The following is a 25,795-nucleotide window of genomic DNA, read 5'->3' as shown; positions in this document are numbered from 1 at the left end:
AGTCAACGGGTCTGCAACATTCAGATCTGTGTGTATTTTGCAAATCTCTATGTCTCCCTCCTTGATTTGATCGTGATACGACCATTAACATGTTTGCTAATGTTGTTGTTCCTCGAGATGTTACTAGTTTGGTTGTTCAGAGTTATGTGCTGGAGACAGATACACTCGAGGTCAGAGACGTATATGTACCAAGGTGTTTTCAATTTGGAAAGAAAAGAAATTTTTCGGTGGGAGATAAATGGAAAGGACACGTAATAAGGGATTTTTCTCCAACTTATTTTATTTGGCGGTCTGCTATGAGGATTTGTTTATGTGATTGCTTTGGTAATTTTGATGGGCACACAACAAAGAAAAGAAGGGTTCGGATCATTTTCTTATTTGTTCCATACAAGAAGAGGAATCCTCTACGTGACAGACCAAAGAATAAGCTACGTGATATATTTTCCTTGAGCAGTGTTGGATGGAAGCCACCAGCCGATCTTGCTAGGAAAGGAGGCGTACTAGTACCAAATATCTACCTTAGTTATAGATAGGTTTGTTTAATATATACGTGTGGGTGCCGAGATGTAAAAGGCAAATAAGTTTAAATCAAGTAGGATTAGGAAAACTTGCGTGCGTATGTTTCCTTACTAGATTAGATGGTCGGCTAATATATAAAGCCAGATACGATGTTGTACAAGGGGGGGGGGGGTTGTTTTGAGATGAATTAGACATCGTGTGTGTTTCGGCCGTTGGCCATTATCGAGTTTAGAGAATTCTTGTCCAAAATCTCCACTAGCCTGTGAGTTCCCGCGACACGTAGGGGATTACAAGCTGAGCCTATACGGTTCATCCATGTTATTCCTTTGAATTGAGGGGTTGGCGTGTTGTTTCCGTGGGATTTGCAAACATCTTCGTAAACCTGCAACTTGTTCTTACTGCGATGGAGATTTGTGCCATGAAAGATCGGGCCAACAATGGATCGACCCTCGTCTCGAGGTTCGCTCCACATCAGATTGCGGATGGAATTGAATCGTCTCTTGATGTGTTTGGTTCTCTTGTGAAATCTGGATTCCTTCGCTAAGGCAATTGCTCCAGTATTGTCACAAAAGATTTTCATTGGACCCGGTGAACTTGGAATTACACCTAGATCGGATATGAACTCCTTCATCCAGACTCCTTCATTTGCTGCTTCCGAAGCAGCTATGTACTCCGCTTCACACATAGATCCCGCCATGATGCTCTGCTTGGAATTGCACCAACTGACAGCTCCACCATTCAATATAAATATGTATCCGGTTTGCGACTTATAGTCATCCGGATCAGTGTCAAAGCTTGCATCGACGTAACCATTTACGACAAGCTCTTTGTCACCTCCATAAACGAGAAACATATCCTTAGTCCTTTTCAGGTACTTCAGGATGTTCTTGACCGCTGTCCAGTGATCCACTCCTGGATTACTTTGGTACCTCCCTGCTAAACTTATAGCAAGGCACACATCAGGTCTGGTACACAACATTGCATACATGATAGAACCTATGGCTGTGGCATAGGGAATGACTTTCATTTTCTCTCTATTTTCTACAGTGGTCGGGCATTAAGTCTGACTCAACTTCACACCTTGTAACATAGGCAAGAACCCTTTCTTTGACTGATCCATTTTGAACTTCTTCAAAACTTTATCAAGGTATGTGCTTTGTGAAAGTCCAATTAAGCGTCTTGATCTATCTCTATAGATCTTGATGCCTAATATATAAGCAGCTTCACTGAGGTCTTTCATTGAAAAATTCTTATTCAAGTATCCTTTTATGCTATTTAGAAATTATGTATTATTTCCAATCAACAGTATGTCATCCACATATAATATTAGAAATGCTACAGAGCTCCCACTCACTTTCTTGTAAATACATGCTTCTCCAAAAGTCTGTATAAAACCATATGCTTTGGTCACACTATCAAAGCGTATATTCCAACTCCGAGAAGCTTCCACCAGTCCACAAATGGATTGCTGGATCTTGCACACTTTGTTAGCACCTTTAGGATCGACAAAACCTTCTGGTTGCATCATATACAACTCTTCTCACTACAAAAAAATACACTTCCGTGATGATACGTGTTTGTCATAGTAGGTCGCTTTTTTTGTCATGCATGTACATCCATGACAAATTTATGACAGAATCAAGATAGTCATACCTGTGCTATCGTAGAAGTGTTCCATGACATTACCAAAATTATCATCACGGAAGTGTCCACTTCCATGACAATAAATCGCGCGTCACAGAAGTGCTTTCGTCAAGGGTGACCGACACGTGGCATCCACCGTAACGGAACGCTGTTAAGCTATCGGGTCGGGTTTTGGATCCGATAACCCATTAACAGCCCCGACCAATGGGGATTTTCCATGCGTAAAATCATCATTGGCTAGAGGAAATGCGTGTCGGCTCATCGTTGGGATAGATGTCATCCACTCACTCGACAGAAGGCGCCTATGATACGTCGACATGTGGCACGGCCCAATAGTGGCCCATTCCTGTGAAAAGGCTGGCCCATTTGACTTGGTCAAACGCTGGCGGGCCGGCCCATGGAAAGCCTGTTAACGGCATGTTCGCATATAGCCCATTTACAGCTCGCTAACCCAAGGCCCGTTACGCCCTATCCGAATTAGGCCCAGTAGCGTCATCTGGGCCGTCCAATATGATTCCAGCCCATTTTCACTTCTGGCCCATTTATAGCCCATGACGTCTTTCGGCCCATATGAGGCCCTTTGTAACTCTTGGCCCATTAGCGGCCTGTGCTAAAACTGGCCCGTAATGAACAGTGTATCACTTTACACCCATTAACGGCCCGTGGTGAAACTGGCCCGTAATGAATAGTGTATCACTTTATACTCATTAACGGCCCATTATTCCGTTGGGCCGTCTCCAGCCCATGTTATCTTTCGGCCTTCTCAGAGCCCATTTATTCTTGGGCTCATTTCCAGCATTCGTTTACTTACGGCCCGTTACTGTCATTTTCTGCTTGTGGGCCAAATTCAGCCCGTGGTTACAGTCGGCCCGTTTGTGGTCCGTTAATACGTTGGGCCGTTTTCATAGCGTCATCAAATACGGCCTATTAATGATGGCCCGTTATGGTCGGCCCATGAACGGACGATTCCAACTCTAGCCCGTTTACGGCCAGAATGCAGTCTGTTTGGCCCATGTTTGGCCAATCGATCATACGGCCCGTATAAGGCCCATTGATGATACGGCCCATAGAAGGCCCATTGATGATACGGCCCGTAGAAGGCCCATTGTTTCTACGGCCCGTAGAAGGCCCACTATTTCTACGGCCCGTAGAAGGCCCACTATTTCTATGGCCCGTAGGAGGCCCAGTGTCACTACAGTAAATATTAGCCCATGGTTATTGTGGCCTAGTTTTAAAAAATAGCTTATTCCAGTCACTAGCAAACCGCAGAAAAAGAACTGCACTGACTACAAGCAAACAAATAAACAAGACATCAAGGAAATAAATAAGCAAGCAGCTTACACTAGGCTATCACGGCTATTACACATATTACATCCACTAGGCATCAAAGTTCGCCACCAGTGCAAATATAGGGAACACAACAGCATATAAACGCCGCAGCAAAACAAGTCCAGAACTGAAACCACTTCAGAAGAGGTCAAGAAACAATATCTTGGGTACCCATAATGCTGGCAAGATGCTTAGCAAGCTTATTAAGTTTCTCTTGTTTGGCGCTTAAGTCCTCTAGCGCTTGTTGTTGCACTAGAAAGTATGCATCTGAATTCTGCAGGGACTTCCTCAGTCCTTCAGCTTCCTGTCGCATAACATCTGATCGATGTCTTTCAACTTGAAGTTGAGACTCAAGAAGCCGAACTGATTCAGGCAATGAGTTCGAAGAGCTGGTGCCAGCAGTGGTAGCCAGTAACTCGAACACTACATCAAGACAGGACTTTGGGGTTGTCTCAGTGTCTTCAATATAGTTTTTATCAGCTTTCTTGGAGACCAACAGGGATGTCTCACTATCTTGAACCTTATCTGCATTACTTCCTTTACCATTGCATAACAGGGTACTCTTCTCCAATATTTTATCCGCGTTCTAAAAGAGAAACAAACAAACACATCTCAGGTTTACAATGTAGTATATGAACTCATTTTGGTAAACCAGTTCAGTCGTAAGGTGGATAGGATAACAGCATGAAACAAACATATATCTATGTAGTATGGTCACTGTATGGTCTATATCATTCTAGTTTATGTTGCCAAATCAAGATAGATACAGTTCAAACCATATCTATTTAAGACAAAGCAGCATAGACAGAATATAAGTGTGGGAAACTACACAACAATAACAACACTTGTAATGTGCATGGCATGAGAACATAACTGTTTATTCAATTGAAACTGAAATCAACATAGAGCAAGTTACAACAGCAAACAGCCAAACACATTGAAGAAACAGGTTTAGAACATACCTGTTGCGCCATTGGAGTTTCAATTGCATCCTTCAAATTTGAAATTAGTTGGTATCAGTAAATACTGTGATGCAAGAGCAAAGTAGTATGAACCATAGATACGAAACCTGACCTGAGAACAATTCTTCTTCTGCTTTAAGCGTTGACTTCGGGTTCGGAGTGGTGGTCCTCGTGATTTGGGCACTGCAGTTGCCTTACTAACTGCTCGTGTTTGGGTGCTCTGTGGTAGAGACGGTGTTGTGTCAATGGGAACTGGGTGTCGATCTGCTGGCGTTGGGGTTAGAAGGGGTGTAGCTGGTTCTTTGTCCAACTGGGTAGGGGTACAATCTGCATGAGTGTGGGTTATGTGTGGTGGGGCTGGTTCTTGGGCAAGTACAACCGTGGTTCTATCTGCATCAACAGGTAGCATGATCTTTTTTGAAGACCGTGTTTTTACTCCCACAGATACTGCCATCACTCCCTCCAATTGAAATGGCTGATAAACAAGAAAAGTAATTGAATGTACAGACATTGTAAGATAGACAGGTGCAATGGATAGTAGGGAAGAAAACAGGGCATGAAATAATTCACATTTATGTTGTCTAAGCAAACATAATAGCAGGACATAATTTCACATATATGATGGCTAATTAAACAGGATAGCATGACACAATTTCACATGTATGATGGCTAACTAAACAGGATAGAATGACATACTTCAAAATATGATGACTATGTAAACAAGATGACATGATATAACTATACGATGTGTCTATTAAAGTGGTTGGCATGCCATAAACCACAAACATGCCGTCGATGGAAACATGATGGCATGATATAATTCACGAATAGAATGACATAATTTAAATATGATGACTATGTAAACAGGATGAGATGATATAACTATATTATGTCTTTAGAAAATGGGTTGGCATGCCATAGTTTAGATACATGCTGTCTATGTAAACATCATGGCATGACATAATTCAAATATATGATTTATATACTAAGGAAGTGAGCAGAGGGCAATCGCATATATGATGTGTCAACTAAGGAGATGGCATTCAATATTGTGTATATGATGTAAAAACTAAGCATTGCAATACAACATATGCATTATATGAGTTTGGGTGCTCTGTGGTGGAGACGGTGATGTGTAGGACTACACCCCTGCCAAGTTTGAGCACACACCTCAGGGGGATAATAGGACTGGTCATCTGCCTCTGAATCCTCCTCTGAAGAGCTATCTGTAACCAGCAAGATATCTGCTTCAGCAGGTAGCATTGTCTGCTCTAAAGACCTTGTTTTCACTCCAGATTTCTCCATCACCAATTCAAATGGCTGATGCACAGGAAGAGCAGTTGAATATACAAACATTGTCGACAAAAGCAATGAGAAATACAAAAAAAGGACGGTATGATATAATTCACATATATGACGCTTGCCTAAACAGCATGGCATTGCATAATTCACATACATAATGCCTTGCAACAAGATAACATTGCATAATTCACATATATAATGTCTTGCAACAAGATGGCATTGCATAATTTACATATATGGTAATTAGACACTAAACAGGTGGCATTCACACAAAGCATGTCTAAACTAAGCAAATGACATAGCAATGCAAGATACCATGCGCACGATATGAGCAACATAACCCTGCCAAGTTAGGGCATGCACCTCGGGGGGGGGGGAAATATGACTGGTCATCTGTCTCTGAATCCTCCTCTGAGGAGCTATCGGTAACCAGCAAGACATGCGCTTCGTCAGATAGCATTGTCTGCTATGAAGACCTTGTTTCCACTCTAGATTTTTCCATGACCGTGCCAAATGGCTGATGCACGGGAAGAGTAATTGAATGTAATAAAATTGTTGACAAATTTAACACGTAATAAAAAATGATGGCATGATATAATTCACATATAAGACGACTGGCTAACCAGGGTGGCATTGCAAAATTCACATATATGATGCCTGGCTAGACAAGATGGCATTGCATAATTCACATATACGATAAACAAACTAAATAGATGGCATTGACACAAAGCATGTCTAAACTAAGCAGATGACATCTTTAATTTATACAGTAAGCAATGCAAGGCACCATATGCATGATATTACCAACATCAGCATGCCAAGTTAGAGCGAAGGCCTCCTGGGGTAAATAGGAGTGGTCTTCTCCTTCTGAATCCCCCTCATAACAGTTATCTTCCTCTTTATTACGATCCGAAATGGGTGGAGGGGGGTTGCCTTTGCGCCCACCATGGAACAACGTCTGCATGAAATTTTATTGCCACGCAAGGCTCGTCTCTTTTGCTCTACATGATCAGTTCCATTGTGTACAATAACTGGCATGCATAGGAATGAAACATAGTGAGATTATGTAAGGAGTGCATGCACAAATCCAGAGTGATGGTAGCAAACTGTGGATAGACCCAAAACCAACGATAGCAGGAAGATAATAGCTTTAGTTAAAAAATACAGATAATGGCTCCTTTAATGTTTGTTTGCACCCAACATGAAACTCATAGTAGACACCGGAGATTAACCAGATAGTAGACATATAGTACTGATTGCTGCCCAATATGTACCCCACAACCATTTAAAGACTCAAGTTTCAGCATTAGTTTGGACCTGACTCGGAGTCTAATAGGTGAACACGACGATAATGTAGCATGTCATCATATTAGGCGACGCATAACGTAAGCAGACACGGAAGAGTGCGACCTCTCTTGCGGACCCATGTAGTCCTCAAGGTCATCTGCTCAGTTGATGATGGTAATGCAGTTGCCGTGGCTGCCGGCGGCGGGGAAGAAGATATGAGGCGGCGAAAGACAGTCTGGAGAGCAGATCCCTGCTGTGGTGAACCCTTCCTTTGTTGGAGCAGCTGAGCTGGGGTGGAACACAGCGCCGCAAGAGCAGGACAAACCACACAAGGTTTTCTTTGACAAATATCTGTAACAAAAGTAATTGAGTAAGGGCTTGTTTGAATTTGAGGATTCTAACAATGCAGGGATAGGAAATAGACAGGAATAGGATAGGAATGCACGTGCAAAATAGAGAATTTAAAAACACAGGATTTCTGCCAATCTGGGTGTTTGATTCACAACAATTGGAAGATCACAGGATGCAAAAAAGCATGGTGAGATTAAGTCAAACCACAAGAAAATGTACGGTTATAATGCTATTATGCTACTATCTCTTAGTCTTGTGCTTGATGAATAGGAATATGAAAAGGAGGAGAAGTGGAAATTAGAATTCCTACGGTTTTTCTTTCAAGGAGACACGAAAGGAACAAATCCTACAGTTTTCCTTTGCTCCATTCCTTTGCACCAAATTCATGAAAAGTAGTACCATAGGAAACTTTCCAATTCTGATGTTTTTCATTCACTTTTCCTTTCAAGCACTGGCCATTCTAGTAGCCAGGCTTGAGCAAGGAAAATCCTACACTAAAAAATGTTTTTGTGCTACTTCTATTACTTTGGACCCAGGCCACTGCCATACTAGCTCAGCTCCCAGGCCCATCGACAAATGCACAGTTCAAACGCGCAGAGATAAATAATCATGGCATTCAAGAGAGTCCATCACGGATAGCTAAGTTGCCTGGTACCTCACTGCTTATCATATAGTAGGATAAAATAATCATAGTTCTCGTTACTACGAGTGCTCAGTGGACAATATATATAACATGTAGAGTAAAAAAGAGATGCAACAAGTGTACAACCTCTTTGGTGAAGCCATGTCGATCTCAGCGTGATTGGGTTGGCCGGTGAGGATGCTCCGGCTGACTTGGCTGTCGGAGGAGGGGAAGAAGATCTTAGGCGTCTGGAGATGGAGCCCGAGGTACTGCTCCGCTGTGATGGAGGGTTTCGTCATTGGAGCAGCTCCGGTGAGTTGTACGACGCCGAGGCTGAAGCAGGACAAGAAAGACAATGAACAACGTTAACCTGAGTGGAATTCTAATAGCATCTCCAATACATGACGTAAAATACATAAACACAAAGTTCTAGATGTAAAATACATCAGCCGCTCATCTCTGAACTTAGCTGTCAAAACTGAATTTAACTGTCGAAACTGAACTTAACTGTCGAAACTGAACTTAACTGTCGAAACTGAATTTTGCTGTCGAAACTGAATTTTTCTGTCGAAACTGAATTTTGCTGCCGAAACTGAACGCACTAGCAAAGTGAGGCTACACGTCGGTCGACGGACTTTTTCATCTCTGGTCAGCCGATTTGGCAGCCGTTGGATACGAAATCAAGGGCCTGCGGTTCATCTTCAACCTCCACCCCCTGAGCCGGCCAAAAAGCAGCCGCCCGCCGCCGGCGGTGCGCCGCCCCACCCGCCTCGAAAACACTCCCCATCGCTGGTCCGCTGCCGCCCTGGCCATCCCTCTAGGCCCTCCGTGCTGAGCTTTTTCTCCGGCGATCCCCACGCCACTGCCCCGCCAACGCCCCGCCACCGCCGGCGACCACCGCCCCCATCCTGAACCCTAAGATAGATAGTGGGGTACCTCTCTGGCGAGCCCCCCTCCCCGCTGCGGCTGGTTCTTCCTTCACCCCGGCGGCATCAGAGTGAAGTGTAGCTAAATCGGAGCAGCATCGCAAGCAAGAGCAAGAGCGAGAGCAGCAACGCGAGCAAGAGCAATATCAAGAGCAGACCAGGCAGGGGACCGAAAGCAAGAGCAGAGCAGCAGCGCGAGCGAGAGCTAAAGCAGCAGCAGGTCCTACTGATGTGGACGTCGCCGCCGAGGGAGCGACGTCATGGAGGAAGTGGCCGACGACGCCGCCGTGGATGGAGCCGCGCCGTGTCGGCTCGGGACCGTGCGCCGGCAGCACCTTGAGATCGAATCAAGAAGAAAATGCGGCGATTAGTGTACAACCTCTTTGGTGGCGCCGATTAGGCTGCAGCTTCATCCGAGGAAACGGTGATGATGATGCTCTTTCGGTGATGCAGGTGAAGACGGCGGTGTGGGAATGGAGGTGGCGCGAAAGACGAGGGGAACGTTGGGGCAGCTCCTTAGAGGTGGAGGACGGTGTGGCTGAACCGGCGGGACAATGAGATCGACGACGGATCCTCATCCAGTACGGTGGATGAGGGACGTCGAGGTGTTGCTGTGGACGACGTCGTCGGGGAAGAGGCTCCGGCTGGGTGGCGGACGGAGCAGGGTGTGGGGTTTTGTCGCGGGTTTTCGCGGCCTCGGTGTACGAATGGGTGGGCGGATGGGATGGCAGTGGGGAACCATGGCTTAGAGACGCGCTTGTCCGAAATGTGGGGTAAGTTACGAAAGTACCCCCACCGATTTGAGGTGGTTCTTTCGGTTCAGGGGTACCACGGGCATTTCGCATGTCAGGATTTCACAGGAGGTGGGAGTTTTCGCGCGCATTGTAACTTCAGAATAGCAAGGTGCGGGTTGAGATGGAGCGAGTTGTCGGAGCACAACGAGACAAAGATATATCTTAAATATTTCGGGCTAACAAGGCGCGGGTTGAAGAGGCGGGAGTTTCCCAGCACGATAGACAGAGACGCTAGCTTGAATTTTCGGCATAACAAGGTGTCGCTTGAAATTTCGGAAGAACAAGCTTAACGTGTACCCAAAAAAACACAATTTTCACCTCAACACGCACAACACACACACAAACACCATTTAGACTAGAGTAAGGTACACGCGCATTGCACGCATGAGATTTGGCAACCACATTATGAATAAATACCACATTATAGCATGCAAGGTTTGAGTCATATATGCATGATGTAGATGTTCATTTAATTCTTATAGTTCATTTCATTCAAAATCATCTAGTTTTTATAAGAAAGCTAATCTATTTTAAGATTCATGGAATTGTGCGTCATAAGACATAAAGTAAAAAACAAATAATGGCAAATCATGTAGAAAAACATTTGGGCAATTCTGATACGGAAGATTCTAGAACAAATAAGAAGTGCTTGTGTTTTGATGTTTGTGTATTATGCTTAAGTTCAACCATGGAGTCTACTAGATTATACATGTGGCGAAATCTAGTGGAATCTAGATGATATCCAACAGCCAGTAGTGCTCAAATTTGCCATCTTTGGACCATCGGATTCGCCTCATCCAATGACCATCATTCAAAGTTAAAGTTACCCGCACACAATATAAAATATAATATATATAGGGGTATAGATATAGATATGTGATGCAAAAGCCGCCCATCATCTCCAATTAGAATAGTGTGTCGATGCACGGATGCGACGTGGCCAAATGATGTCTGCCATCGGTATCTCAAATTCAAATCAGTCTGACCTTGTTCAATGTGTATACATTACAACATGCTCGTTTCCAAACCACACCGTGCAGATCTCCATTATATTCATGCATGCATGGGTTTCAAACATCAGGATCTCTTATTCAAATATTTGAATTCAACTTTACATTGATTTTGACCTCACCTATTCAGCTATTCTTTTACACCCACACTGTAGTCTTCTCTTTATAATTGTACCACTAACCTTCTCTCGTGCATGCATGCACACACACTACCAGTCGGCATTATCCATCACACGCATGCAATCTTTTTCTTCAGGTCGGTCTCCCATGAAGGCACACACCAACACACATCCCCCTCTCCATCATATCGGGCATTCTTTATCTCTCACGCGTGCATGCGCAACGATCGATGTTCCTCTATGTATGTGTGTATATAGCTAGGTCTTTCATAGTTTTCCACACAAACCGATCAATCGATATATCCAGTGAGGTCTCACCCTCTTTCCCACGTCCACATCGATCAATCTACACCTCTCTATATAGGATTAACATATATAGCTAATACACCCACATTAATTATGTATCCAACGTCCCCCTCTCATCATCCATGCCTTCCGCTTCATCTCTCAGACGTGTGCACAATGGAGAAGACAGGGGGCAGTAAGGGCCCTGCCCCCCTCCCCCCTAACATCACTATATATCAAGGCTAATATGAATGTGATCATTAGACAATTGCTGCTAAAAATGGTTTAAGTTCATGAATTGACCCTCGTAAAGGATTAGCAATGCTTGGCCCCCTAGCTCATTTATTTTTCATGGCTCCGCCACTGCGCGCATCAGCGCACGTGTTCGCCCTCTCTCTCTCTCTAAATATCGATCTCGCACTTGTGCATTCCTTCATAGTCTCCCTCCACTCGGCCCCTCGCACCATCTTCTAGCCCCCCACCGGATTTTGCCACATGTACAATCTAGCAGACTCCATGGTTGAACTTAAGCATAATGCACAAACCTCAAAACAACAGTGGTTCTCTTTTGTTCTAGAATCTTCCGTATCATAACTGCCCAAACTTTTTTATAGTTGAATTGCCATTATTTGTTTTTGCTTTATGCTTTACAACGCACAATTCCATGAATCATAAAATAGATTAAGGGCTTCCTTGATTCAAAGGATTCTCAAAGGAATTTTGGAGGATTCTAATCATTAGGATTTTTTCCTATCTTGGTTGTTTGATTCGTAGGATTGTAAACCATAGGAATTTTCCATATGATTCATTTGCACTAGATTTCATAGGAAACATCCCATCCACTCAAACCTCTTTGAAAGAATTCTGCGTTTTTTCTATGCACAATCAAACACTCATACAATCATGTAGGATTCAAGATGACATTCCACTATAATCCCATGTTTTCCTATTCCCGCGTTCTTAGCTTTTTTATAAAAAATAATTGATTTTGAATGAGATGAACTATAAGAATTAAACGAAGGGCTACATCAGGCATATATGACTCAGAGCTTACATGCTATAGTGTGGTATTTATTCATAATTTGGTTGCAAAATCTGATGCGTGCAATGCACGTGTACCTTACTAGTACTTCGAGTATGTGCAAAACATGTAAATTAGAATACCAATGGCATGCTACACAGTGTCTCTCTTACAGTTCATGAAGCCGCGTGGCACATGTGTAGGCGTTGTCGCGACCTCCTTGTGTGGATTGATCACAGTGACGTGCTGCTGGTTCCAGAAGAATGTACTCGTCCTCCCTGAGCCATACTGGCGGTACATGCACGAAGCGAAGATGTGCACGCACACCATGCACTCACTCATTCCTCGCACGCACACGCGGGTACACGGGCGGATGCAATTTTGTACCAAGATCCACCCCATGTGATAATTTGACGCGTGTAAAGTCGTTCACTTCATTGATGGTCAATTAATACGGCGCATGCAAATATAGTGGACGTGAGGGCGGAAGAAAGACATTGTTACTCCACTGCGCGCATGCGAGTAGTTAAATCGTGGGTTGCTAGTAGTACTCCATTGGTCTCCTTCGTATTTTGTGCCAATTTTTGACAGTAACGTAATATTTACGCATTTGAGCAGTGTAGTAGTACTTGAAATTTATGTTCCGCTAAACTCATCGGGAGCCGTTTCGGGCCTCGAAACCAAAACCATCAATTAATCTTTACCTTGTTCCCATCACATTCGAAAGCCTTCTCACACCTACTAGTAGTACGTACCAAACCTGAAAGTGTTCCCACTATGCAGGTATTACAACTAGTGCTAGTACTTAGGTTATAAAAAGGGGAACTACCTAACCGAAAATCACTCTACCTTTCCTCCTCATCAGTGCTTCTTCTTCGTCCGTCGTTGCCATGGCCGGTGAGCAGAGCTCTAGGTCGAGAACTACTCGTAACAAGGGAGCAGCAATCAAGGCTGCGGAAAAAAAACAGAGGGCTCGCCGCCACGCAGAGACCTCGAAAGATCTCTCATGGGAAGGCGATGGCTCCCAGGAGCGCCCTAGCCGCAGAGGCGAACATGCTGAGTCGGCGGAGCTGGAGTCGTTATCCCTCGATGGCATGCCCGATCAGCTCAATAAGCAGAAGGAGTTCATCCAAGGCTTGATGGAGTTGCTGAAGGAGAGCCTCGACGACATGCCCGCTGAGCTCAATCAGCAGGGGGAGTTGACCGTCGGCTTGGTGATGCTGCTGAAGAAAAGCATTGCCTCGGAGAAGAAGGCGACCAGCGAAATCCTGCGACTTCGGGAGGACAATGCGAAGCTCTGCCACGAGATCGACCTGTTGAAGGAGAAGAATGCCGGCTGGAAGAAGCTGCATGAGAATAGTAGTTCCTCGATGAAGATGCTGCAGGCCCTCGCCGTGGAACAGAAGGAAGAGTTGGTGAAGCTCCGCATCGAGCACCCGGCTGCTGTCAAGGTACGTAATATGGCCGTGGAACAGATGATGAAGGCTCGCGTCGAGAAAAGCCGCGTCATGGACACAATGATGAAGATGGCGGAGGAGACGCGCAAGGAGATGGAGGTCGTGGAGGCGATGAAGAAGCAGTTATGACTCCACGGCGAATTAGATCATTTGGGGTGATAATCTTCCTTCTTATTTTGCTCTGGTGTTTCATCTTTTGCTTCGGGTGTTTCGCCGCACGTGTCACGTTCTCTGCGAGGCATGAATAGAACAACATTTTTTTAGGGAATGAATAGAACAATGCTAACAATGAGATGACTAGCAAATTAGATCATTTTTATTGCCATATGGCACTGGGCTGCCGTGTTTCGTGCTCCTCCGTCGCAGTACTACTCCAGTGGAAAACTTGAGTATACCGCATGGTTCTTTGCTCCTCCTCGATCAGGTCGTCGGCGCATTTATACGAGCAGTCAAATCACAAGGCCCCGCCTTCCAACAGTAATGAGCTGTCAAATCACAAAGGCCCTCGCCTCACGTGAAACTGACCAAGCTAGACTGCCCCGCCCTCTAGCCTTTTAAAAAATGTATACTTTTGTACAGCAGTAGTATCGATGGATTGCGCCATGGAGCAAAACTTGAAATTAAAAAAAGGTGGTACATATAGAGAGCGCTCGTCGCCAAATTATGCATATAGTACTATTAAAAAGGCTAGTCACAATAATGGTATCCAGCACAACCCACCCCTCAAATAAAACTAAGAGGGTGCTTGGATACGTTTTAGTCCCATGACTAAAAGTAGTGGGACTAAAACATGCTAGCCTCACCCATGCTTGGATCCAAATACTAAAAAGACTAAAATCAAGTTAATGAGCATTTATTATCCTCCAAACCCTCCAATCCAGAACTCGTATGTGATAAAGGAGAGGAGTTAAATGAGTAGAGAGAGGACTAATCCACATTTTAGTAGGGGTACCCCTGACTAAAAAAATTTAGTCTCAAGACTAGTTTTAGCCCCTCTTTAGTCAGGGGTGCTTGGAACTTTAGCCTCTTAAAGAGACAATTTTTAGTCAGACTAAAATAAGTCCCTTGGATCCAAGCACCCTCTAAGCATCCTGGAATTCTTTGACAAAACTAAGCACCCTGAAATTCTTTGACAACTAAACTGCTGGCTATATGATGTTGGCCATATATATTGTACGTATATAATGTGAAGAAACGAGTGGTAGTACTATACCAACTAAAAGATGAAATGTAAGAAATACTAGTATGTACGTACTGAAGAGTTAAAGTAACAAGAAGAAACATAACATAGTTCTGTTGGGGGCTCGGCACAACACACCCCTCAAATTAAATTAAGCACACCTGAAATTAAACTTTGCAACTATTCCGGTAGACACTGCATTAGAACCACCATGAGCAATGACACTGCCACCTTACTCGGAGTCCTCGTCCACGTCCTCGACTTCGTCCTTATCCCTGTTCCTCTTGGCCGATACTTCTTTTCTTGAACCGCACACTTGGCTGTTGCTCTTCATCCAACCCTTGTAGATATTGAAGCAAAGGTAGCCATCCATTGCAGCGTAGTGGATGTGGTCTATATCTAGTACATTCCGCTGCCATGCATGACGATGAAACGTGTAATGAGGTTTCTCCAGTTTACCGTACGAAGGATGAATCATGGCTCCTACCAGGATCAGCATTGAAGGCTGACGAGAGGACACTAGCCGAATCTTCTGGAGGTCGAAGGTGTTGCCTACAACGAGGCCTATCCGATGCAGGACTTCTTTGTCGTTACCAAAGTCTACAGTAACGAATTTGACTAGGTTTCTCTCGAGGAAGTCCTTAAAATCCTGGCACTCAACGTCGGCATGGCATATGTGGTAGACCAAGCATAAGTCATGCACGCAAACCTGGATCACGGCGGGCTTCTTCCTCTCTTCGTCCTTTAGATCCTTCTCTCGTCCCAGGACTGTGGTGTACTCAACATCTAGCCCAGCGACCCACTCATCATATGAGTCTTTGAACATGCGTCTGAAGCGAGAAAGGCATCCTTTCATCGTCGCGGAAGAACGGGTGTAGATGACGTCGAACTCATCGCCGGTGATGGTTCTAACCTTGTACTCACCGCCGATCATGGAGATTTGGGACGCCATGGATTTGGGAGGAGGGTTAGGATTAGTGGAACTGCCGTAATGTGAATGGACGGGATGACTAGGAGCGAACCGCCATAGTATTGAAGGACGTGCGGGGACGAGTAGGAGCGAACTGCCAGCGTGCGAACAGCAGGGTAGTGGATTTCCATTCTCCTATGATACGGGCTTCCGAGAGCCCTTGGATCTGAGATCGAACGGTTGCATGGCGTGATTCTAGACCTATGGGTGAATATCCTATCCTGGAGGGTTATTCTGCAAATTTTCAGCAACTTAGCATGCGACCGTTTGATCTCAGATCCAAGGGCTGCCAGCAGCCCGTATCATGGTCGCGCCTACCACGACTGCCGCGTCGCTCGCGCGCTCGCGCCCTTGGAGATTTAACATGGTGTGTTAGGCTATCTGATGTTGGCATGTCATACATAGACATCACTTAGTCACTCATACTACAACAAGGTTGGCTATAAGTGTATTTTTTACTCCTCTCTATCTCTTTCTTCGTACTCAAGGAAGAAACGGTGCTAAGCGCGTGTATTTATTACATTTGCCAAGGAGTGACCTCTTCCAATGAAATGGTGTTGCTAAGTTTGCTTCATTTAATTAGCTATAGACTCAAAATTGTATTTTCACCTAGGTACACACGCTTAGCACCGTTTCTTCCTTGGGTCACCAAACTAGTCTCTCTCTTCTTGATTAACTTGCCACATCAGACTTTATGCTTATGTGGCAAGCTTAAGCACCTGTAGGAGGAAGTAAAAGTAAGTACAATAGTGCACTTTACATGGCATTTTTGCATATGTGGAGGAAAGAGAGGCAAGGAAAAAGTGGAGAAGTGGGCTCTCATGCAAGAGCCAGCCTCTACTACATGGTGGAGCATTGGGAGAGGCACCTATATGGGGGTGGTCAGGAATCTGGGAGACTCACGTCGGTCATAGCGCCGCAGTTAAAATGATAATGGCAAGTCAAATCATGGGGCCCCACCTGTCCAGCAGTAACTCGCTGTCAAATCACACAACCCTACGTTTGCAGCAGCCTACTCCATTGTCTTCTCACATATCTGTTGAACCGACTAGGCGGAACTGCCCCGCCGCCTACCGCGCAGGAAAAGCCCCGCCCTCGACTTTTAAATAGTATACAGTATACTAATTTTGTATCCATGGATTGCACCCGCGCCATGGAGCAAAGCGTCTAGAAAACGGAGGAGAGACGGTGGTCTTGCAATAGAGAAGAGGGAGAGGCGAGACGGTGGTTTTGGAATGGAGATGATGGAGAGGAGAGGAGGTGGTTTTGCAATGGAGAAGAGGGAGAGGAGCGTGTGGCAGCGATTTAGGATTGGACGAGAGGGCCGGCGCGCTCTGACTGGATCAAAATCAAAATAAATTTGGTGACATGCATTCACATTTTGCTTGTCAAATACAGTACGTGGTCAAACTTTGACCCAAAATACACGAAACAACAAAAAGAATACTTCCAAGACCAGTGTCGCTCTTCCGCTCTTCTCCTCTTAAACCACCGCCGCTCCTCTCCTGTTCCAATCTAAATGCAGCGCCGCTCCTCTCCTCTTCCATTTCAAAACCACCGCCCCTACTCTCCTATTCCAGTCCAAAACCAGTGTCGCTCCACTCCCGTTCTAATCCAAAACCAGCACTGTTCCTATCCTCTTCCATTCAAAAACCACCGCCGGCGAGTGAAGGTGCTGTGGAGAAGTAGATCGATGGAGGAGTACAACCGATATGTGAGGATCGCAGACGGCAACCCTGTGAAGCTAGCTAGGATGTTGGAGATACAGTCTTGGTTTGACAACAAGGACCAACTAGCGGCGACGGCGACATCCATGGCCAAATATCTGCAACAGAGCGAAAAGGCGATAATACTCCCGGAGGGAGTCGCGCCGGAGTACATAGAGCTGCTCCTCTGGGCCATGGAGCAAACAGATTCACCGAATCCGATCATGAGGGAGTGGTGGTGGGAGTATCGATCCCAGATGGAGCATCCACCAGAGATTGAAGGATCGAGCATCTACAGGGTGCCGTTTGTGAGGGTGTCCTGCCAGAGCGAGCCAGTGGAGTCTTCGTCGACCGAACCCAATTGCAAGAGGAGAAAAGCAGTTGGCCCGACGACGCTTCCCCGCCATCGTCTCCCTCGCCGTTCACATCGTCTCACGGGGTGGCTGTCTGCCGCTGAGGAATAGGAGGGGGCTGCCCCCCCCCCAGCCCAATAGTCGGGCAGGTTGTGAATTGTCAGGAGGAGCTTAGGGTTGTCAGTATTTGCAGGTTGTGAATTGTGTTTTGTGTTGTGTATTTTGAGAGTACTCTCAGATATGAATGTCTTTTGAATTTCAGATTTGCAGTATTGAGCATATGAAGTATTTTATGAATTCTAGATATCTATTTTTAGCACTTAAAAAATGTAGTTTCATAGGAGTATAAAAGTGCAGACAATGTGATTATCAGAGAAGAAACTGCAAGTTTCAGTTTCAGATAAGAAACTGCAAGTTCAGTTTCAGATAAGAAACTGCATCTTTCAGAGGCAGAGCATTTATATTAACACGGCCTTTTCAAACAGGGTTAACATCATGTTGGAAGTTTTATTCATGGTCGAAAATGGAACTACCAGCCAGTTAACATCATGCTGATCAACATTCATGCATAGCACATCTTCATATGATGCACAGTCAAAATGCCCACACAATGTCGAGTGTGCGAAACACAGAGAAAACGAGGGACGAAGTTTTGGCAAGTGTTGGACATGGTTTTGGGCTGCCCCGTCTAGGCTTTCATTTTTAACATGTGCAGCCCACGTCCTCGGATGGGAGGTCCATAGGCCTGTTTGTATTTTCTTAGGGCCGTCATGTATCGACCGGCCTATGGACCTCCCATCCGAGGTTTTATTTTTGGCAGCCCAATTTATGTATTTTTTTGAAGAAAATGCAGAGGTCTGTTCTATTTTTATATAAGAATAGGAACGCCAGGTCCAACTTATGTTTCCCTTCTAACTACTCCCTCCGTTCCGAATTACTTGTCTTAGATTTATCTAGATACGGAGGTATCTAGCACTAAAATGAGTCTAGATACATCCGTATCTAGACAAATCCAAGACAAGTAATTCGGAACGGAGGGAGTATATTGTATATATTTAAATTATTTTATATGTTGACTGTTTAGTTCACCTAATTGGCAAATAGATGACCGCTCTCGCGATCCCCTTCGCCCCCGCCACCACCTCCACCCTCGCCGCCGCCCCCGCCACTACCTCCACCCTCGCCGCCGCCATAGATTTCGCCGCCACCCCCCGCCTCCTGACTCCGGGCGCGCCTGCCCCCCTCAGCAAGTCCGCTTGCGTGCCCCATGGAGTCGCCCGCCATATCCACGGGGGAATGGCTGGAAGACAGGCAGATGTACAAGATGCATCTCCCACATGTCTACAAAGCCTTCCCGCGGATGCTCCAGCCGCTCGACTCCGTCGCGCCGGCGGTGCTGTAGGAGACTCGAGGGAGGAGATGGAGGGAGCGGGCGATGCGGATCCACGATGACGCTCTCTCCTGGACCCAATGCATGCGCAAATGGAGGGAAGCAGAGGAGGAAGCTGCGAGGGAGGAAGCCAAGGAGGGACCGAATCCATTCTCTCACTCGCGCAGGTATGCTCGAATGTGCAAGGATCATGTGGATTGGGAGCTGCTGAATCTAGCCCTGCAGATCTACTTAGAAGGAGATTTCTTGGAGAAGCACAGGATGCCCCACCCCAGTGAGCCGCCGATTGCGTTCGTTCGATGGGCGAAAGGAAAAGTGAATTCAGGAGATCCACGCCATGCTGCGAGATGGGAATGCTTGACTGGACTCCTGCCCACCAGCACGCCACCGGAGCCAGAGCAGGTGGATCCCCTACCTTACCTCTCCCCCAAACCTGCAGAATATTGAAATTAGGCTTGCAATCTGCTTCAATTGAGTTGTCTGGTGGTTATTTCTGCTTCCTGAGAGACAACATCTGGCTGGAGGATGAGAAGGAACCAGGAACTCCGATGAATTTCCCCTATCACAATGGGGGGGAGCGTCGGTTGGGCAGTGGTACGGTCCACCTCCGCCCCAAATGGGGGCACAATCTAGGCAGGCTCCTGTAATTTCCCAAGATCAATCTGCTGGTGGTTCTGACTCTCAGATTAGTGGGAAATCTCAAGGCAAGAACCAGCAAAAGAAGAGATAGGACATCTAGAAAACTGCTCTTGTCCCTGCTTCGGGCCTTATGGCATACTCTGTGGTGATCTGCTACAATTGTGGGGAACTAGGGCATCATTTGGATAAATGTGTCAAGCCCAAGAGTTGTTTTATTTGCAAAATGGTTACCCATAAAGTTGAGAATTGCCCTGTCAGAAGGAAAACCCACAGTTCTGCTAGATATGTTGGAAGTGCTGCTCCAGGATTATGTCCACCATTGACAGAATTTTCTGTGACACAGAATTAGATAGTTTTTTCCCCTTTCTAGTTGTAGAGCTCTGCCCAGATGTGGTAGTGACCACACTCCTTTGCTCTGGGACTCTGGTCTTAACCAAACTCCAAAGAGCAATAGTTTTAAATTTGAAAAGTGGTGGTTGCTTAGAGAAGATTTTACTGAGCTAGTCAGGAAAATCTGGAATGAGCCTACTGGGAGCAGCTGCCCCCTAGAAAATTGGCAGATCAAAATCAGGAGATTTAGAAAAACTATCAAAGGGTGGAACTCCAATGAGGAAGCTAATCTTAGAAGATACAAAAGGCTTCTCCTCCTTGAGTTTGATTCTCTAGATATTAAGGCAGAAACCACTGACCTCTCTGAGGCTGAGACTAATAGATTAAACTTTGTCCATGGAGAGCTCAAGAAAATTTGGCTTCAAGAATAAATCGAAGCCAAACAAAGGTCTAGAGATAGGAACATTAAGGAGGGTGATAGAAATACTGCTTACTTTCATGCAGTAGCTAACCAGAGGAGGAGGAAAACCCTCATTCACTCCCTTGATGGCCCTAATGGCCCTGTTACTGAGGTAGATGAGATGCTGAAAGTGGCTAGTGACCTCTACAAAGACCTATTTAAGAAAGAAAACCCTTATGGGTTCTCTCTACAAAACAATTTTTTCTCTGCTTCTGAAAAAGTCTCTCCTGCTGAAAATGAGCTGCTAGAAGCCCCTTTTTCAGAGACAGAGGTGAAGGAAGCCATTTTTAGCTCTTATCCTGATGGGGCTCCTGGTCCTGATGGGATTCCCTTCTTGTTTTACCAGCATTTTTGGGACTTGGTGAAAAATGATCTCTTAGATCTTTTCCAAGCCTTTCATAGAGAAGAGTTGGATCCAGCAACTTACTCATGGGGGGTCTGTTGGGGTCAAGTTAAATAACTGTGAAAGTGATTTTTTTCCTTGCTGGTAAAGGCCTTAGGCAAGGTGACCCCATCTCCCCGCTTTTGTTTAATTTAGTAGTGGACGTTCTTACTAAAATGCTGAGCAAAGCTGCTGATCATAGTCTGATTGCAAGGCTCTGTCCTGAGGTCTGCCCTGGTGGCATCATCTGCCTTCAATATGCAGATGATACCATCCTTTTCTTAGACAATGACTCCACACATGCTAGCAATCTGAAAAATGTTCTAACCTGGTTTGAACAAGTCTCGGGCATGAGAATCAACTACTCAAAAAGTGAACTCATCCCTATCAACATGGATGATCAGGAGTTAGCTGACTTCCTCTCTATTCTAGTCTGTAATAAAGGTAACTTCCCCATTAAGTACCTAGGTATCCCTCTCCACTATGATAAACTGAGGAGAGAGGATATCCAACCCCTTCTGGATAAAACCATTAAAAGGATTGCTGGGTGGAGGGGCAAACTTATCTCTTACAGAGGTAGATTGATCCTCATACAAGCTTGTTTGGCTAGCATTCCAGTGTATCTCCTCTCCTTCTTCAAGTTCCCTAAATGGGCAGTGAACCTCATCAATTCTCCGATGTCTGATTGCTTGTGGAATGACTTTGAGGGAAATAGGAAGCTACACCTTTCTAATTGGGCCCTATGAAAAAAGATTTTGGAGGCCTAGGCATACCTAACCTCCAAGAAATTAACATCTGTCTTCTAGGGTCTTGGATTAAAAGATTCTATGAGGAAGACCTGAAACCCCGGAAGCTTCTTATTGCCCATAAATACCTAGGAAATAAACCTAATATTTTTGTCCCTTCCTCCAACCCTAAGACCTCTAGATTCTGGAAAGGATTAAAATCTATTATGCATGCTGTGAAATTTGGCTACAGATGGAACATAGGGGATGGGAGCAGAACCAGGTTCTGGGAAGATACTTGGTTTGGCACATCCCCCTAGCAGTCCAATTTTGGCCTATTTACTCTGTCCGCAATGAGCTTAACAAAAGTGTCAATGAAGTTTGGGACGGTCAATGCGTAAAACTCTCTTTTAGAAGGAACTTTAGTGATAGTCTCATGGAACAATGGTTCCAGTTGGAGGAAATTGCCAAAAGCATTACCTTTACTGCCGAGCCGAATGCCCTGATTTGGCAGCTGGACAATAAGGGGAAGTATTCCTCCATCTCCCTCTATCATGTTATCAACTTTAGAGGGGTTCAACCCGTGTTTATCCCTGCTGTCTGGAAATTGAGAGTTCCCCCTAAAATTCATGTATTTCTCTGGCTTCTCTCCAAAAACAAATTGATGACTAGGGATAACCTTAGGAAGAGACACATCATTAAACCCCTTGATTGTGTTTACTGCTTGGAACAAGAGTCTTGTTCTCACCTATTTTTTGAATGTATAGTTGCTAAACATCTATGGGCCCACATTGAGGAATATTTCTCTAGTCAGATTGGCTCATCCTTCGAATCTGTCGCCAGATTCTGGATTGCTACCAAAAAGTGCTCAGTTTTAAACACTGTTAGCTCAGCTGTCCTTTGGTGCCTCTGGAAATATAGAAATGCTATGATTTTCAGTAACACCTCCTGGATTTCCATTCCGCAGGTCTTGAGGTTGATCAGGAACATGGTGAGGAACTGGGCGATTCTCTCCTCCGGATCGGACAAGGAAAAGTTGATGAGCTTCGTGGAAACCCTAACAAGATCCCTCCAGAAACCGTTGGCGATCACTTGTGGCTGAATAAGGCTCGACCTGCTCTGGGGCTGGACCCCTGGGCTCGTCTCAAGATCTCTGATGAAGATGATGGGCACCTAGCGCCGAAAAAGAGGGACATCCACCATGCTACGCCTTCCAGCCCGGTGTCTCCGCTTGCTTACTAGTCGCCGCAGGCTGACACGGCCCCTCGGCTGAAGACCATGAAGGCTTCGCTGGACCCTCCTTTGTGTCATTTGAGTGCTCTATCCGCTCTGCCTTTGGCACCGCTCGGGTGATTTGTGTTATTCAGAGAACTTGTTCATCCACCCCCTAGTTTGTAGCTTTTCTACCTTTGCTTTCGAACTACTCTTTGAGCTGCTGTATCAGAATATGTTGTGGTTTCGTTCTCAGCAATGGAACCGGGGAGATGCTCCCTGTTTTTCTAAAAAATATATTTTATATGTTATTATATAAAGCTTGGTAAGACTGTAAATTTAAGGACGAATGTAATAATATCACTTATTATTTAAATATATTTATAACAAAATGCTCAGCCCCTTTTTTTTGATAACATTGCTGGCCCAACCCAACATTATAATTAGAATCAGCCCAGCAAAATCGTGTATTTCGAGAAAGTGCAAATGGGCTGTAATTTTTTAGGAAATAAAATAAACGGGCCGCATGGACGCTACATTATTTGTTCACCTAGCCCAGCTAATGGCTGTAATTCAAAAAAAAGATCAAATTGACTGTAAATTCTACCGCGCAAAAAAAGACTGTAAATTCTGAAAAAATGGGTTGAATACGTGCCACATTTTTGGAGGCTGAAATGTGGGCCAATAGGTCGAGGCCAATGCAAGTCGTTGTCAATTTAGTCAACAAATGATTCTGACATGTTAGCCATTGGATTTACATCCAACGACCGACATCCATCTTCAATCTCTCGTCTTCTTCCTCCAGCGCCATCGGGACCACCTCCCGCCTCCTGCTGCTAGTAGCTCTGCTTAGCACGCTTCGCTATGAAGCGCTACTCCACCGTTGGCCAGGCCATCCCTCCACCCCTCCACACCTCCTGTTCTTCTCCACCGACTGCCGAACCACACCACACTAGAACCAGTTAACCCTCATACACCTCTCTGTCTGCGACTCTACTCCCGCGTCTTCCCATCTCCGGCTCGTTGCTGTCTGGGGCCTCGCCGTCGTCCACCACCTTGGATGCGCTCGGCGCGGCGTGGTCAACGTGGTCAAGGGGAAGTAGACTGTGCGTGGAGAGGCTGACAGCTGGGTCCACGGCCGCACACAAGGAAATGCCTCCTTATTACGTGCAAAATAATGATTCCTCCACCTGACATCTGGGACCCACCGGAAGGGCCTCTGTATTTCACGAAATAAAGTGCCCCCCGCTGACATGTCGGACCCACCAGCTATCTTCGCACGCAAGGAAGTGCCTCCTTATTACGCACAAAAAATGAATATTCCACGTGCCAGTTGAAACCCAGCATAGTGGGAGGCTGACTTGTGGGCCTACCAAGTTGACGGGGACGGAGGGCTTTGTCAACTTAGTCAATATGAACGATTCTAGCTCCTGTTACCGTACGATATTCATCCAACAGCCGTAGTGCTTCCTCAACCTCTGGTCTTCTTGCTCCAGCCGCCCAAACCAGCGCCGGTCATGTCGCGTGCTCCTGCCTCCCGTGGACGGCTGTGATGCCGCGGAGGCCTCACCGTCCCCCAACTACTCCCACCGCTGGCCAGGCCATCCCTCTACTCACCCACACCCCCTGTTATTCTGCGGCGACAGCAGCCTCACACCGCAGCCGAACCAGTGAACCCTCGTACTCCTCTTCGCGCGGGCATCCACTGTTGCGTCTTCCCCGGCTCCGAGTCGTCCCCTTCCTAGTCCTCGCCGTCGTCCACCGCCCTGGTGCTCTCGGCGCGGCATGGTCAACGTGGTCAACGACCGACTTCCATCGAAAGAGTACCGTACGTGGAGAGGCTGACAGCTGGGTCCACGGCAGCCGCAAGGAAGTGCCTCCTTATTGCGCGGAAAATAATTATTCCTCCACCTGACAGGGGGGACCCACCGGACGGGCCACCAATATTTTGTGAAAAAAATCATTTCCCCCTGACTGCTGGGACCCACCGGACGGGCCACCGTATTTCGTGAAAAAAACGGTCCCCCCGTTGTCAGCCCGGACCCACCGGAAGTGCCTCCTTATTACGCACAAAAAATGAATACTCCCCCGACTAGCTGGGACCCACCTTGCTGGGAGGCTGACTTGTGGGCCTACTAAGTTGACGGGGACAAAGGGCTTTGTCAACTTAGTCAATATGAATGATTCTAGCTCCAGTGACCGTACGATGCCCATTCAATGGCCGTAGTGCTTCTTCAACCTCTGGTCTTCTTGCTCCAGCCGCCCAAAGCAGCGCCGGTCGTGCCGCATGCTCCTCCCTCCCGTGGCCGGCTGTGCTGCCGCAGAGGCCTCACCGCCCCCTACTATTCCCACCGCTGGCCAGGCCCTGCGGCGACGCCAGCCTCACACCACAGCCGAACCAGTGAACCCTCGTAGTCCTCTCCGTGCGGGGTTCCACTGTCGCGTCGTCCCCTTCCTAGGCCTCACCGTCGTCCACCGCCGTGGTGCTCTCCGCGCGGCGTGGTCAACGTGGTCAAGGAACGACTTCCATCGGAAGAGTACTGTACGTGGAGACGCTGACAGCTGGGTCCATGTCCATAGCCCAGTTTTTTTGTGATTTGCCAAGTAAGTCGCTTTGTCAGGCCTGTTGGGCTGCAAATCTTTCAAGACGAGGAGAGCTTTCATTCAGCTGGCCGAGAAAATGGCCCATCAGTAATGAGCAATGGGTTGTACATTTTTAAAACAAATCAAACCGGCAATTAGTTTCAAATATCTTTTTTCATTTCAAGATTTTAAATTACATTAATTTTTATGCGTGGAGAATTTGTTCGATTTTATATT

Source organism: Triticum urartu, chromosome 3A (genome assembly GCF_056163025.1).
Source record: "Triticum urartu cultivar PI428250 chromosome 3A, HENAU_Tu73, whole genome shotgun sequence".
In the NCBI taxonomy this organism is placed as follows: domain Eukaryota; kingdom Viridiplantae; phylum Streptophyta; class Magnoliopsida; order Poales; family Poaceae; genus Triticum; species Triticum urartu.
This window is presented reverse-complemented; position numbering follows the sequence as displayed.